The sequence below is a fragment of the Pseudophryne corroboree genome, chromosome 7, assembly GCF_028390025.1.
Source record: "Pseudophryne corroboree isolate aPseCor3 chromosome 7, aPseCor3.hap2, whole genome shotgun sequence".
Lineage (NCBI taxonomy): Eukaryota > Metazoa > Chordata > Amphibia > Anura > Myobatrachidae > Pseudophryne > Pseudophryne corroboree.
In genome coordinates, this window is record NC_086450.1 from 282,486,606 (window position 1) to 282,501,391 (window position 14,786).

General features: G+C 46.6%; 1 pseudogene; it reads right to left on the bottom strand.

Moving 5' to 3' along the window:
- Positions 1–14,667: 14,667 nt before the first annotated feature.
- On the bottom strand, positions 14,668–14,786 carry LOC134946132 (5S ribosomal RNA; annotated as a pseudogene).

Genomic DNA, 14,786 nt, shown 5'->3' on the forward strand with positions numbered 1-14,786 from the left:
GAAAGGACTGCATCTGATAATGGGGTGTCTTTTTCTGTTGCGCAGGAACATAAGGAAGAAAAGATGACTTACCCGCTGTAGCCGTAGACACCAGGTCAGCGAGGCAGTCACCAAACAATACACTATCTTTATATGGGAGAGCTTCCATAGCCTTCTTAGAGTCGGCATCAGCATTCCATTGATGAATCCACAGTGTTCTCCTGGCCGAGACTGCCATGGCATTAGCCCTTGATCCCAAGAGGCCAATATCCCTCGCCGCATCCTTTAGGTAAGCTGCAGCGTCCCTGATATAACAAAGGGTCAAAAGAATGTTATCCCTATCCAGGGAATCCATGTCAGATGCCAAATTATCAGCCCACTTACCAATAGCACTACTTACCCATGCCGACATCACGGCAGGTCTGAGGAGTGCCCCCGTGGTGACATAAATGGACTTTAAGGTCATTTCCTGCTTACGATCCACAGGGTCCTTAAGGGCAGCCGTGTCGGGAGACGGAAGCGCCACCTTCTTGGACAGCCATGATAGAGCCTTGTCCACATTGGGAGATTACTCCCACTTCTCCCTATCATAAGAGGGGAAAGGTTAAGCCATTAGCATTCTCTTGGGAATTTGCCATCTTTTATCAGGAGATTCCCAAGCTTTTTCACAAAGAGCATTCAGTGCATGATAGGGGGGGAAACGTCACCTCAGGTTTCTTTCCCTTATACAAACAAGCCCTTGTATCTGGAACAGCAGGCACTTCAGAAATATGTATAACATCTTTAATTGCCACAATCATGTACTGAATACTCTTCACCAATTTTGGATGTAAACTGGCCTTACTATAGTCGACAATGGAATCCGAGTCCGTGTCGGTATCCGTATCCGCCATCAGGGTAAAGGAACGCTTTTGTGACCCTGAGGAAGCCTGTACCTGCGACAAAGCGTCCTCCATGGATTTTCTCCACATTTGTGTCTGAGAATCGGATTCATCCAGTCTTTTAGTCAACAATGCCACATTTGCATTCAATGTACTCAACACATTCACCCAAACAGCAGTCGGCGGTGCTGACAGTCACTCCCAACTCCTTCTCTGCACCCCCAGCAACTTCCTCCGGGGAGGAGTACTCAGCCTCAGACATGTCGACACACACGTGCCAACACGCACAAACACACTGGCTATAGGGGACAGACCCACAGGGAAGCCTGTTAGAGAAACAGAGGGAGTTTACCAGCTCACACCCCAGCGCCTATTACAGTACTGAAATCAAATCTCAGATGTCTGCGCTGTTCATAAAAAGGGTTAATAGCAGCAAATTACTGTGCCCCCCTGTGCTCCCTGTTACTTGTTCAGGAGAGTGGAGGTCCGGGCCAGCGTTCTCTGCCGCCTGTCAAGAGAAAATGGTGCTGGTAAGCTGTGAGGGCTAAGCCACGCCCCCTCACTGGCGCGCTGTAGTCCCGCTCAAAATCTTAATATTTATACTGGCTGGGGTTATAATTTAGTGCCTAGGCACTTATAATATATATGCTTTTGCCAGTTAACCTCCAGTAACATGCTGCTCAGGGCGCCCCCCCTGCAAGTGCGTTGGAAGTGTGTGTGGGAGTATGGCGCGCAGCGCGACCGCTGCACGGTACCTCGTTACTGAAGTCTTCTGATCTTGTCTATACTCACCCGGCTTCTTTCTTCTGGCTTCTGTGAGGGGGTTGACAACGCGGCTCCGGGAACAAGCAGCTAGGCGCACCAATTGATCGAACCCTCTGGAGCTAATGGTGTCCAGTAGCCTAAGAAGCAGAGCCCTTAACTCAAAAGAAGTAGGTCTGACTTCTCTCCCCTCAGTCCCACGAAGCAGGGAGCCTGTAGCCAGCAGGTCTCCCTGAAAATAAAAAACCTAACAAAGTCTTTTCAGAGAAACTCAGGAGAGCTCCCCTAGTGTGTGTCCAGTCTCTCTGGGCACAGAATCTAACTGAGGTCTGGAGGAGGGGCATAGAGGGAGGAGCCAGTTCACACCCAAAGTCTTATAGTGTGCCCATGTCTCCTGCGGATCCCATCTATACCCCATGGTCCTTTTGGAGAGCCCAGCATCCTCTGGGACGTAAGAGAAATTTATTTAATTCTCCCAGGAAAGGCGGCTGCTAAGAGCAAAGTTTTGGCTGAAGGAGAATAGAAAATCGATGAGTAAGTGGAACCGTATCACCTTCACCAATCCGAACAATAACTTGGGGGTTAAAGCCTATTTGTCCAAACAGTCTTAAAAAAACTGCCTAAAAGGGAATGGTTTTGTGTGAATTGTTTTAGCTGCTGTCTCACGTATGAATGAGAAGTTAAGTGTCTACACATGTCGACAGAAGACGTGTGCTCGGAGTGTTTGTGTGTAGCATTTATAGAAAAGAAGGAGCAGGGCCATTTTATCTTAAGAGCCATTTCATTTTGTGCTGAACCAGGGGTGTGGATAAACACTACTGACTTAGTGGAAAGTGTTTATATATTGATGGGGTGTCACTTTATCCCAAAACCGAGCGATATCTGCAAAGAGTGGTTGAGTTTCCTTGCTGTTTCAGGAAATTGAGCTCACAGCTGGATATCCCACGATCCTTTAGATCCTGGATATTAATACTTGTAAAAGTAAGTGTTAATGTTACCTAAGTTTGATATACTTGAGTGTTAAGAATACTTTAAAGGTTTAGTTGTACCCAACCTCCATAATAAATTTAATATGTCATCCACAAGAACAGTGGGTCCAAATTGTTCCCTGGTTTATGCAAAAGTATCAGGATGGAAATGTACCAAGAGAGATTGTCAAAATTGTACTGTTCCTAGGTCTGAAAAATGCAAAACTAATAAGTTTGGGGTACCATCCACAGCACGTAGTACTAGAAAATGTGATAAGGAAAGGTTAAGGGTTACTCCCTATAAGCAAGGTCCCTGGAAATGTGAATGTTCTCAGACCAAGTTATGCGTGACAATACGTCGTCTAGATTGCAATAGCAAAAAGAAACAAACAGACAGGCAACATAATCATACAGAACCACAGCTACAGCCCGTTTATGTTGTAAATCCCACAGGGAAGCCACAAAAGCAGGTTTCGTATGGGCAAAGTACTAGTATGAAAAGCCAGAATATTGCAAAGTCAGAAAAATAGATAATTTTACTATCACAATAAACTTTGATATATCAATTATAATCTGTTATTCTTTGTGCTTTGTAAATATACAGGCATACTTACTAAGCGATGAAGCCAGTGTCTAGATATGCATGCACACATTGCACTGCATATGTTGTAATTCCAGACAGAAGTCACATATATGATATTGTTAATTTTATTTCTACCTTTCCTTGTATTTGACAGTATATCTACCAACATAATTTATGTTTTGGTATATTGTAAGGTGTTTAGCTGCATCCAGAAAGCACTGGTTGGCCACGTTGTATAGAACAAAAGTATTAAAACAAAATAAATATATATATATATATATTAGTGGTGGGCAATGATTAAAATTTCTAATCGCGATTAATCGCATGATTTTCTCAGATTAATCGCGATTAATCGCATTGTTATGCGCAAGATTCAATAATGAATTCAAAAGTAGTGTATTGCGCTCCTGGTTGGCTGCCAGTACTCGAGTTCCGATTGGCTCGCTGGTGGCCAGCAATACACTTGAAATGGCACCGGCGCTGTCACGGTCTCCATGGCTGCCTGCAGCTAACTACTGTATGCACCACACATGTCCCCCTAGTGCCAGATATCCCCCAGTGCCAGATAAGCCCCCAGGGCCAGGTATACATGCCCCCCAGTGACAGATATACCCCCAGTGCCAGGTATACACGTCCCCCAGTGCCAGATATCCCCCTAGGGCCAGATATGCCCCCAGTGCCAGATACACATGTCCCCCCAGTGCCAGATATGCCCCCAGTGCCAGGTACACGTCCTCCCAGTGCCAGATATGCCCCCAGTGCCAGATATCCCCCAGTGCCAGGTAGACAAGTCCCCCCAGGGCCAGATATCCCCCAGTGCCAGATAAGCCCCCAGTGCCAGGTATACATGCCCCCCAGTGCCAGATATCCCCCCAGGGCCAGATATACCCCAGTGCCAGGTACACAAGTCCCCCCAGTGCCAGATATGCTCCCAGTGCCAGGTATACATTCCCCCCCCGCCCCAGTGCCAGATATCTAAGTTCCCGCGTACTTGCACTGCTGCCCATTCCTCCCCCCTGCATTCTACAAAACTTACATTTTGAGGGGACCCGGGAGGCAGCAGCAAAGATCGGGACAGGGCCAGCTGCCTGCGAACTGCCAGGCAGCCACGGCATGGAGGAACAGAGCTGCAATGCTATTCTAACTACAATGCCGTCCGTGAGCCAATCGGAGGTCACGGGCTGGCAGCCAATCAGGAGCTGCCAAATGGCAGCTCCTGATTGGCTGCCGGTCCGTGACCTCCGATTGGCTCACGGACGGCATTGTAGTTAGAATAGCGCCGCGGCTTAGCCTCTATCCTTCCAAGGCAGCTGCCGGTGCGCAGCGTTAAAATAATTGTCGCCCGTTAATTAGTTAATGCGTTAACGCGATATTATCGCGTTAACTTGCCCAGCCTTAATATATATATATATATATATATATATATAAAAACATGAATCAAATCCACAATTACACTCCACTATAGGTCTTTGTCCTAAGAGATTCCCACCATGATATTAATTGTTGTCAAAAGACACAGGAAACACACTGTGAAGGTGGCGTAATCTTGTATAAGTACCAGTTGATGTCTATCACTCCACTAAACCTGTTCCCAAGAACCTGTTTCCATATTAGATTCTCATTGGCACATGCTCAAATTCTATAGTAAGCCATGTCTGAAAGAAAAGAAAGGAGTTATAGAACCCCAGATCATAGTCTCCTCACAGGCAAACAGCAGTGCTGGGAGCAGCTGGCATGATATGAAGCCTGGTGAGTTTATGAATAGTCTGTAAATCTCTTTTCAGGTCTTCCTACAGATCATTGGGGAAGGACCATGTCAAACACTACCTCCATTTGCAGAAATGTTGCTGAGAGAAACCCACCTGGAGAAGCTAAAAGCACCAACGAGGGGGGCTGATCTCACCCTAAATTTGGAAGCACTGTTTAAAGGACAGTAGATCATTCCATGCCTTGTTTGGTAAAGTGGAAGGATATGGGACAGATGAGACTGTCCTGCAGGCAATGAAAAGAATCACTAATCCCTATAAGGTGTATAATGTTTAAGAATAGATCTGTCCATCGTAGACTAAATGGCAGATATTATATACTGCATATATTTTATGCTTGGTCGAACAAGGGGGGGGGGGGGAGGATGGGGAGCTGAATTAAGTTCCTGGTACTGTGGCAAGTAAGGTAACAATTCACCTGTGGGTTCTATGTGACTGATGACATTTCTCCCTACACCATGGTCCATAATGACTTAAGAAAAAGAACATTAACATATAGTATGTTCCCCACACTGGCCATGGCATATAAAAATATAATGAGTAATGCAGAAAAAGAAATATAAACACATCAATTGAGAAATGCTTATCGAAAATAGGATTTTGGTACTTGCCAGGTAAATCCTTTTCTTTGAATCCATAGGGGGCACTGGAGTACTCTTGGGATATGGACGGCTTTAGCAAGAACAGGGCACTGAATATTTAAATTTAGAACACTCCACCCCTCCATATCCCAGAGTACCTCAGTGTTTTTTACTGAGCCGAACAGGAGCTAGAGAGAGGTTGACAATGGAGTATTACATATAACATAACGGACAACAATGAAGTTGACACATAACGTTACTGACAACTAAACAGTTGACACCATAACCAGTACTTGAGAATTTGAACCAGTCGGTGAGAGTGTGTTACCATAAGATCCCCTGAACTTACCAGAAACCAGGTAAAACTGCTCTGGGTGGGCGTCCAGTGCCCCCTATGGATTCAAAGAAAAGGATTTACCTGGTAAGTACCAAAATCCTATTTTCTTTTTCATCCACTAGGGTTCACTGGAGTACTCTTGGGACGCACCAAAGCTTCCCCCTTGGGCGGGAGAGCTGTTTGGCACCTGTAACACTAGGCGGCCAAAGCTAGAAGCTGATGCCGCAAACGTATCAAACTTGTAAAAGCGCACAAACGTGTGCACTGATGACCATGTAGCCACACGGCAAAGCTGCGTCGTGGAAGCTCCACGACCAGCGGCCCATGAAGTTCCCACAGAACGTGTGGAATGAGCTGTTACTGATGTAGGCGGCTGTAACCTAGCATGAAGGTAAGCCTGACGTATAGTCAGTTTTATCCATCTGGATAAGGTCTGCGTAGACGCTGGCCAACCCATCTTGGCAGCATCATAGAGAACAAACAACGTATCCGTCTAACGAACTGTAGACGTTCGGGATACATAAACGCGTAATGAGCGTACCACATCCAGAGTTCCAGAATGTCCTGTTAACACAGGAACTACTATTGGTTGATTAATGTGAAAAGATGACACTACCTTTGGTAAGAAAGCGGGATTCATCCGAAGTTCCGCTCTGTCATCATGAAACACCAAATACGGTGGCTTGCATGACAAGGCACCCAAATCTGAAACGCGGCTTGCCGAAGCTAAGGCTAGAAAAAAAATTGTTTTCCAAGTGAGAAACTTTATATCCACTTGCTGTCAGGGTTCAAAATATGAAGACTGTAAGAAATCTAAAACCAGATTCAAGTCCCATGGCGCTGTAGGTGGAATGAATGGAGGCTGAACGCTGAGGACACCTTGTAGAAAAGTGTGTACCGACGACAATAGAGCCAATCGACTTTGAAAGTAATTTGACAAATCAGATACCTGCACCTTAAGTGTACATAAACGCAGACCTCCATCTAACCCCGTCTGTAGAAATAACAAAAGACGGGATAACTGAAAGATGAAGTCGGAAACTTCCGAGCTTCACACCCACCTATATAGGCACGCCAAATTGTGTAATAATGAGCTGCCGTAACTGGCTTCCTAGCTCGTAACATGGTTGGTATAACCGATTCTGGAATGCCCTCTCCTCTTAAGAGGGCGGTCTCAACAGCCACCCCGTTAAACGCAGCCGCGCTAAATTGGGGTAAAGGAACGGACCCTGTGGTAACAAGTCCAGACGTCGTGGGAGCGGCCAAGGATCGTCTGCGAGTAGTGTTACGATTCCTGTACTCCAGACTGGAGAAGATCTTATGGCAGAGATCTGAGTACAGGAATGAAATACAGGTTGTGGGAGCTGGAGAGCCTAGTAACCCCTGGCGCCCTAACTCCGTTGTCTCGCCCGTGTTATCAGAAATCCCCTGCGAGACTATGGTTGCTTGAGCCCATGGCAGCCGCGTTCGAAGGGCGGATTATGTCTGCCCAACCCCGATGCCCCCGCAGGTCTTAATGGGAGACAAGGGGAAGTCCGAGACAGGGAGATAACAAGGGGCCCTCTGACTAAGCAACCAAGCCAGGGGTTACAAGCTAACTTAACTAAATCAAAAGGTATGTGCAGACTAGCCGCCAGGGAAAAGGACAACCAAGGATCCACGGATCCGACACTCCTATCCGGCACCGCTGGACACCAGAGTGGATCTTGTGGAAGCGGAATCCTCCGCAAAGCACCAGAACTCAAAATAAACACAATAATAAATAGTAGCGGACAAGCCGCAACACACGGCTGCGCCGCGACTCACGAACACCACCAGATGTTAAAGGTGCTCGGTCAGACTCCAGGAACAGATGGTAACTTCCGAGTACTGGATCACTGAGAACAGGAACAAACGAACAGACCGGGACTGGGAACTCTCTCTGCAGCAAAATCAGGCAAACAGGAAGCTATCACCGGCGTCTGTGAGGAGTCCTGGGAGTGCTTTTAACAGAGAGTCTTCCAATCAGCTGTTTGGAGGCTGATTGGATTAAATGCCATGCAGCTGCATGGCCAGGGAAACAGATGAGTGATAATTACAACATGCCGTGCAGCTGCATGCTACACAGCCAGGAAACCAGTGATGATATAAACTTAGACCCAGCAACGGGGAACACGATCCGACAGTGGCGTCCCCGTTGCTAGGCGCCGGCCGCACTGACGAGCGGACCCTCGGCGCCTAACAGTACCCCCCCCTTGAGGAGGGGTCAAGGAACCCCTAAATCCGGGTTTCTGAGGAAATTCTTGAAAAAATGCCCTTTTGAGCCTTGGGGCATGAAGGTCCTTATCTAGGACCCACGACCTTTCCTCAGGACCATAACCTGTCCAATGCACCAAAAAATAAAGCCGACCCCGGGACAGCTTGGAATCGAGAACCTTCTCAACCACGAACTCCTGCTGACCCTGTACATTAACTGGTGATCTCCCCTGAGGTTTTTTACGAGGAAATCTGCTAGATGAAACATATGGTTTGAGCAAAGAGCAATGGAAGGTATTTCCGATTCGTAACGTTTTTGGTAGCTGTAACCGGAAAGCAACTGGATTGACTTTTTTGATAATGAGAAATGGTCCAATAAATCTAGGACCCAATCTGGCTGAGGTTTGTCGAAGTTTGATATTGCGAGTCGACAGCCACACCCTGTCTCCTACTCTAAAAGTGCACGGCCGCCGGAACCTGTCCGAAAAATCTTTTTCCTTGAAAGCTGCTTTTCTGAGAGCTATGTGCACTTTTTTCCAAATAAGTTTAAGATGAGAGGTCAGGGCCAGAGAGGAGACAGAGGAATGTTGGAAAAATGAATTAGCTCTGGGGTGGAAACCAAAAACTGCAAAAAATGGAGACACATTGGTAGAGGAATGACAGGCATTATTATAAGCAAACTCTGCCAATGGAAGAAACTCAGACCAGTCATTTTGGAGTTTGGCCGAGTACAAACGCAAATATTGTTTTAAGGATTGGTTCACTCGCTCAGTCTGTCCATTTGATTGTGGATGATAACCGGAGGTTAATGATAATTTCATTTTTAACGAAGCACAAAAAGACTTCCAAAACTGTGCAATGAATTGTGGACCCCTGTCAGAAACAATATCAGTGGGTAACCCATGGAGTCTGAAAACATGACGGAGGAACAAGACTGCCAATCCCTGGGCAGATGGCAATCGGGGAAGACCAATAAAATGAGCCATCTTACTAAAACGGTCCACTACCACCCATATGACTGTGCATCCAGCTGACAGAGGGAGATCCACCACAAAATCCATGGAGATATGCGACCATGGTCTAAGAGGAACATTCAATGGCATAAGTTGACCAATAGGCAAAGAACGGGGAACTTTATGCTGTGCACAGACCTGACACGAAAAAACAAACTCTTTAATGTCTTTAGAAAGACCAGGCCACCACACTGCGCGGGATACCAATTCAAAAGTTTTAGCGACTCCCAGATGCCCTGCAACTTTGCTATCATGAAATTCCTCCAAAACAGTTGCTCTCAAAAACTCAGGAACAAAAAGACGACCAGCAGGAGTATTTCCCGGAGCTTGATGTTGAAGCAGCTTCAATTGAGAAAAAACATCCTGTGTGAGACCTGCCTGAATGACTGAAGGCGGAAGTATGAGAGTAACAGGACTGTTGTCTTGAGCGGGAAGAAAACTGCGTGAGAGGGCATCTGCCTTGGTATTCTTGGAACCAGGTCTGAAGGTGATAATGAATTTGAAACGAGTGAAAAATAAAGCCCAACGAGCCTGTCGGGCATTCAGTCGCTTAGCTGATTCAATGTATTGAAGATTTTTGTGATCTGTCAAAACAGAAATGGTATGGGTCGCTCCTTCAAGCCAATGTCTCCACTCCTCAAAAGCCCATTTAATAGCCAGCAACTCCCGATTACCAACATCGTAGTTGGATTCAGCAGATGAGAATTTCCTGGACATAAAGGCACAAGGATGTAACTCAAGGGAATCTGGATCCTTCTGAGAAAGGATAGCCCCTACACCAACCTCCGAGGCATCTACCTCAACGATGAAAGGCAATTCTGGGTTGGGATGTCTAAGGACAGGGGCTGAGACAAAGGCTTGTTTCAAGGCCTGAAAAGATACTTTAGCTTCACATGACCAATTGGTAGGATCTGCTCCCTTCTTAGTGAGTGCCACAATGGGAGCAACTATGTCAGAGAAAGAGTGAATAAACCTTCTGTAGTAGTTCGCAAACCCTAAAAAGCGCTGAATTGCTTTTAAGTTGGTGGGTTGCGCCCAACTCAGGATGGCTTGGAGCTTCTTAGGTTCCATTCGGAATCCCCGAGGGGAAATAATGTACCCTAAAAAGGATACCTCCGTGACGTGAAATTCACACTTCTCCGGTTTGGCATACAAGTGATTTTCACGTAATTTCTTAAGTACCTGACGCACCTGGGTAACATGTTGTTCTATAGAGTCAGAATAAATCAAAATGTCGTCTAAATAGACCACAACGAATCTTCCCAGAAACTCACGGAGCACATCATTAATGAGATCCTGAAAGACTGCCGGAGCGTTAGATAGGCCGAAAGGCATGACCAGATACTCATAGTGACCTGATTGAGTACTGAATGCCGTTTTCCACTCATCCCCCGATCTGATTCTAATGAGATTATATGCTCCTCTCAGGTCAATCTTGGAAAAAATAACAGCCGAACGTAGCTGATCAAAGAGGACAGAGATCAGAGGCAGAGGGTAAGTATTCTTTACTGAGATTTTATTCAGGGCTCGAAAGTCAATGCAGGGTCTGAGGGAACCATCCTTCTTCTCTACGAAGAAAAAACCTGCACTTAAAGGGGATTTAGATGGCCTGATAAACCCTTTCTCAAGACTTTCTTTCACATACTCATTCATGGCCACAGTTTCAGGACCAGACAATGCATATAACCTTCCTTTAGGCAACGTGGCACCAGGAATTAACTCTATGGTACAATCATAAGGCCTATGGGGAGGCAAAATATCCGCATTGCCCTTGGAAAACACATCCAAAAAATCTTGGTACTCTCCAGGAATATGTGCGGGCCTGGCAGCAGCTACTCGGATAGGAAGTGTAATACATTCTTTATCACAGATGGTACTCCATTGTAGAATCTCCCCAGACTGCCAATCTATGATGGGATTATGAAAGGCCAGCCAAGGGTGACCCAGAACCACAGGAACTGCTGGACAATGGGTAAGAAAAAACTCAATCTTTTCAGAATGTAGAGCTCCCACCGAGAGCAAAACAGGAGGTGTACATAGAGAAATAACCCCATTGGATAAGGGACTCCCATCTAAACCATGCATGGTGATACACCTACTTAAGGTTAACTGAGGAATACCTAAGGCCTTGGCCCATGTTAAGTCCATAAAGTTTCCTGCAGCTCCACTGTCCACAAAAGCAGAGACCGAGGAACAGAGGCTGTCATAAGAAACTTTAGCAGGAACCAATAGTGAATTATTTGAGGAGATGAGCTGTAGACCAAAGTGAACCCCCTCACTATTCACTTGGTCAGGAAGTTTCCCGACTTGTTTGGGCAACTACGGGCAAAATGTCCCTTACCTCCGCAGTACAAACACAGACCAGAATTTTGCCTCCTGGTTCTTTCTTCCGGAGACAATTTGGAGAGACCAATCTGCATAGGCTCCTCCATGTCTATCGGAACGGAAGAAACACAGGGAAAAGAAACTACAGATGCCCCTTTCTCAGTCCTCCGCTCTCTGAGCCGACGATCTATTTTAATAGAGAGCTCCATGAGTTTATCAAGGTTCTCAGGAGCGGGATACTGAAGGAGGCTGTCTTTTATAGATTCAGATAAGCCGAGGCGAAACTGACTGCGCAGGGCAGGATCATTCCAGCCACAGTCGTTCGACCAACGGCGAAACTCCGTACAATAATTCTCTGCAGGATTCCTACCCTGTCTTAGAGCACGCAACTGACTTTCTGCGGATGCCTCTCTATCAGGGTCGTCATACAATAGCCCTAAAGATTTCAAAAAAGCGTCTACAGACGATAAGGCCGGATCGTCTGTCTTTAAACCAAAAGCCCAGGTCTGAGGATCCCCCTGAAGCAGAGAAATTATAATTCCAACCCGCTGAGCCTCCGTACCTGAGGAAACTGGTCTTAAACGAAAATACAGTTTACAAGACTCTTTAAAATTAAAAAACTGTTTTCTATCCCCAGAAAAACGGTCAGGCAGATGCATTTTTGGTTCAGGGATGACCCTCGGGGAAGTCCGTAACAGATCTTCCTGTGAGCTCACCCGGAGGGACAGATCCTGAACCATCTGGGTAAGTTCCTGAATCTGACTAACCAAAAACTGGCCAGGATTTGGCCCAACACCGGTGGGATTCATGAGGCCGACAAAATTCTCCCTACTGGATAAGTGAAAAAATTAACTCCTGTTGAAATTTTTTCTTTTGTCTGGCCGGTGATAATGTTACGATTCCTGTACTCCAGACTGGAGAAGATCTTATGGCAGAGATCTGAGTACAGGAATGAAATACAGGTTGTGGGAGCTGGAGAGCCTAGTAACCCCTGGCGCCCTAACTCCGTTGTCTCGCCCGTGTTATCAGAAATCCCCTGCGAGACTATGGTTGCTTGAGCCCATGGCAGCCGCGTTCGAAGGGCGGATTATGTCTGCCCAACCCCGATGCCCCCGCAGGTCTTAATGGGAGACAAGGGGAAGTCCGAGACAGGGAGATAACAAGGGGCCCTCTGACTAAGCAACCAAGCCAGGGGTTACAAGCTAACTTAACTAAATCAAAAGGTATGTGCAGACTAGCCGCCAGGGAAAAGGACAACCAAGGATCCACGGATCCGACACTCCTATCCGGCACCGCTGGACACCAGAGTGGATCTTGTGGAAGCGGAATCCTCCGCAAAGCACCAGAACTCAAAATAAACACAATAATAAATAGTAGCGGACAAGCCGCAACACACGGCTGCGCCGCGACTCACGAACACCACCAGATGTTAAAGGTGCTCGGTCAGACTCCAGGAACAGATGGTAACTTCCGAGTACTGGATCACTGAGAACAGGAACAAACGAACAGACCGGGACTGGGAACTCTCTCTGCAGCAAAATCAGGCAAACAGGAAGCTATCACCGGCGTCTGTGAGGAGTCCTGGGAGTGCTTTTAACAGAGAGTCTTCCAATCAGCTGTTTGGAGGCTGATTGGATTAAATGCCATGCAGCTGCATGGCCAGGGAAACAGATGAGTGATAATTACAACATGCCGTGCAGCTGCATGCTACACAGCCAGGAAACCAGTGATGATATAAACTTAGACCCAGCAACGGGGAACACGATCCGACAGTGGCGTCCCCGTTGCTAGGCGCCGGCCGCACTGACGAGCGGACCCTCGGCGCCTAACAAGTAGTCCGCGGAGATCCGAGAACCAAGCTCTCCGAGGCCAATGAGGCGCCACTAGTATGACTGTGGCGGAATCTCTGTTGATCCGTTTTAGCAACAGAGGGAGCAGCGGCAACGGTGGAAACAGATGCACGAGGCTGTACAGCCACGCGATTGTGAGAGCATTCACCGCCACTGCCTTTGGATCTCTCGTTCTGGACACATACTGGGGCGTTTGGTGCCATCAGGTCCTCTTGAGGGTAACCCCATCTCTGGACCAACATGTGAAACACTTCTGGATTTAATGCCCATTCTCCCGGCTGCAAATTCCGACGGCTGAGATAATCCGCCTCCCAGTTGTCCAGTCCCGGAATGAACACTGCCGACAATATCACTTGATGATGCTCGGCCCAATTGAGGATTCGAGCTACTTCCCGCATTGTCATGCGGCTTCTCGTTCCTCCGTGTTTGTTGATGTACGCGACCGCCGTCGCATTGTCTGACTGCACCTGGACAGGCCGAGACCGAAGCATGTGCACTGCTTGTCGTAGCGCATCGTAAATTGTCCGGAGTTCCAGGACATTTATAGACAGCAATCTTTCGTGATCCACCCAGAGATCCTGGAGCTGACAATTTTGAACTACACAAAAACCTAGGGCGATCCGGCACCGGTAAAGCTAAGTAGGAATAGATACTGAAAATTAAAGAAGAAAAACCAAAACAGGACAGTGAGTTACCCTAAACTGGTAGGGGAGAAAAAGGGCAAAAATTAGCCTTTTCCATATGGTATACTATATACGTATCGGTGTGTTATCGTCCTAGTTGGTGGTGCGCCCAGAGCCAGAAAGTATGCAAACTTTTATACAAAGGGGAGAGGACAGAAGGCTCTTGTGTGGGCGCACTCTTATAGAAAAGAAGTAAATTTGATAAGGTAATTGAGATAAATGGTTAAAACATAACTTTTATTGACTAATATTACAAACGAGGTTGTTACCGGAGATCTATCCTTTAAGAATGCAATATACCGAGCATCTTAGTGAGATAAAAAATGTTCTGGTCTCTTAATGATTAAAAGTGTGTGGAAGGGCGGTAGACATTAGTTGGTCATACCCCCATTCCCACTTGACCAGTACAGACTTGCTGTATTGATGGAACCACAGGGTAGTCAAGACACAAAAATAATGATAATAACTATGCTCTCTTGGCTTAAGTAGAATTAGAGAAATGATCAGAAGTCATTCCTCTGAGTATAATACAAGAAAAATGGACATGCTCCTATCTGGATTTGAGACAGTAATAACGGTAGAGGTAAATATGGCACCTCACGTAGATGGTGCCCGTGACCAAAGGTCTGGAGATTGCAGAGTAAAGAAAACAAGTGGTGATACTGCTGTTGGTGTTGCTACCACATAGGTGAGGAAAAAATCCTACTCTACAACACCAGGTATTCGCAGGTGGTCCCCCTTCCTGGTACTGACTTGGCCCAACGCTGTTTAGCTTCCAAGATCAGACGAGATCGGGCGTTGGCAGCGTGGTATGGTAGTAGAG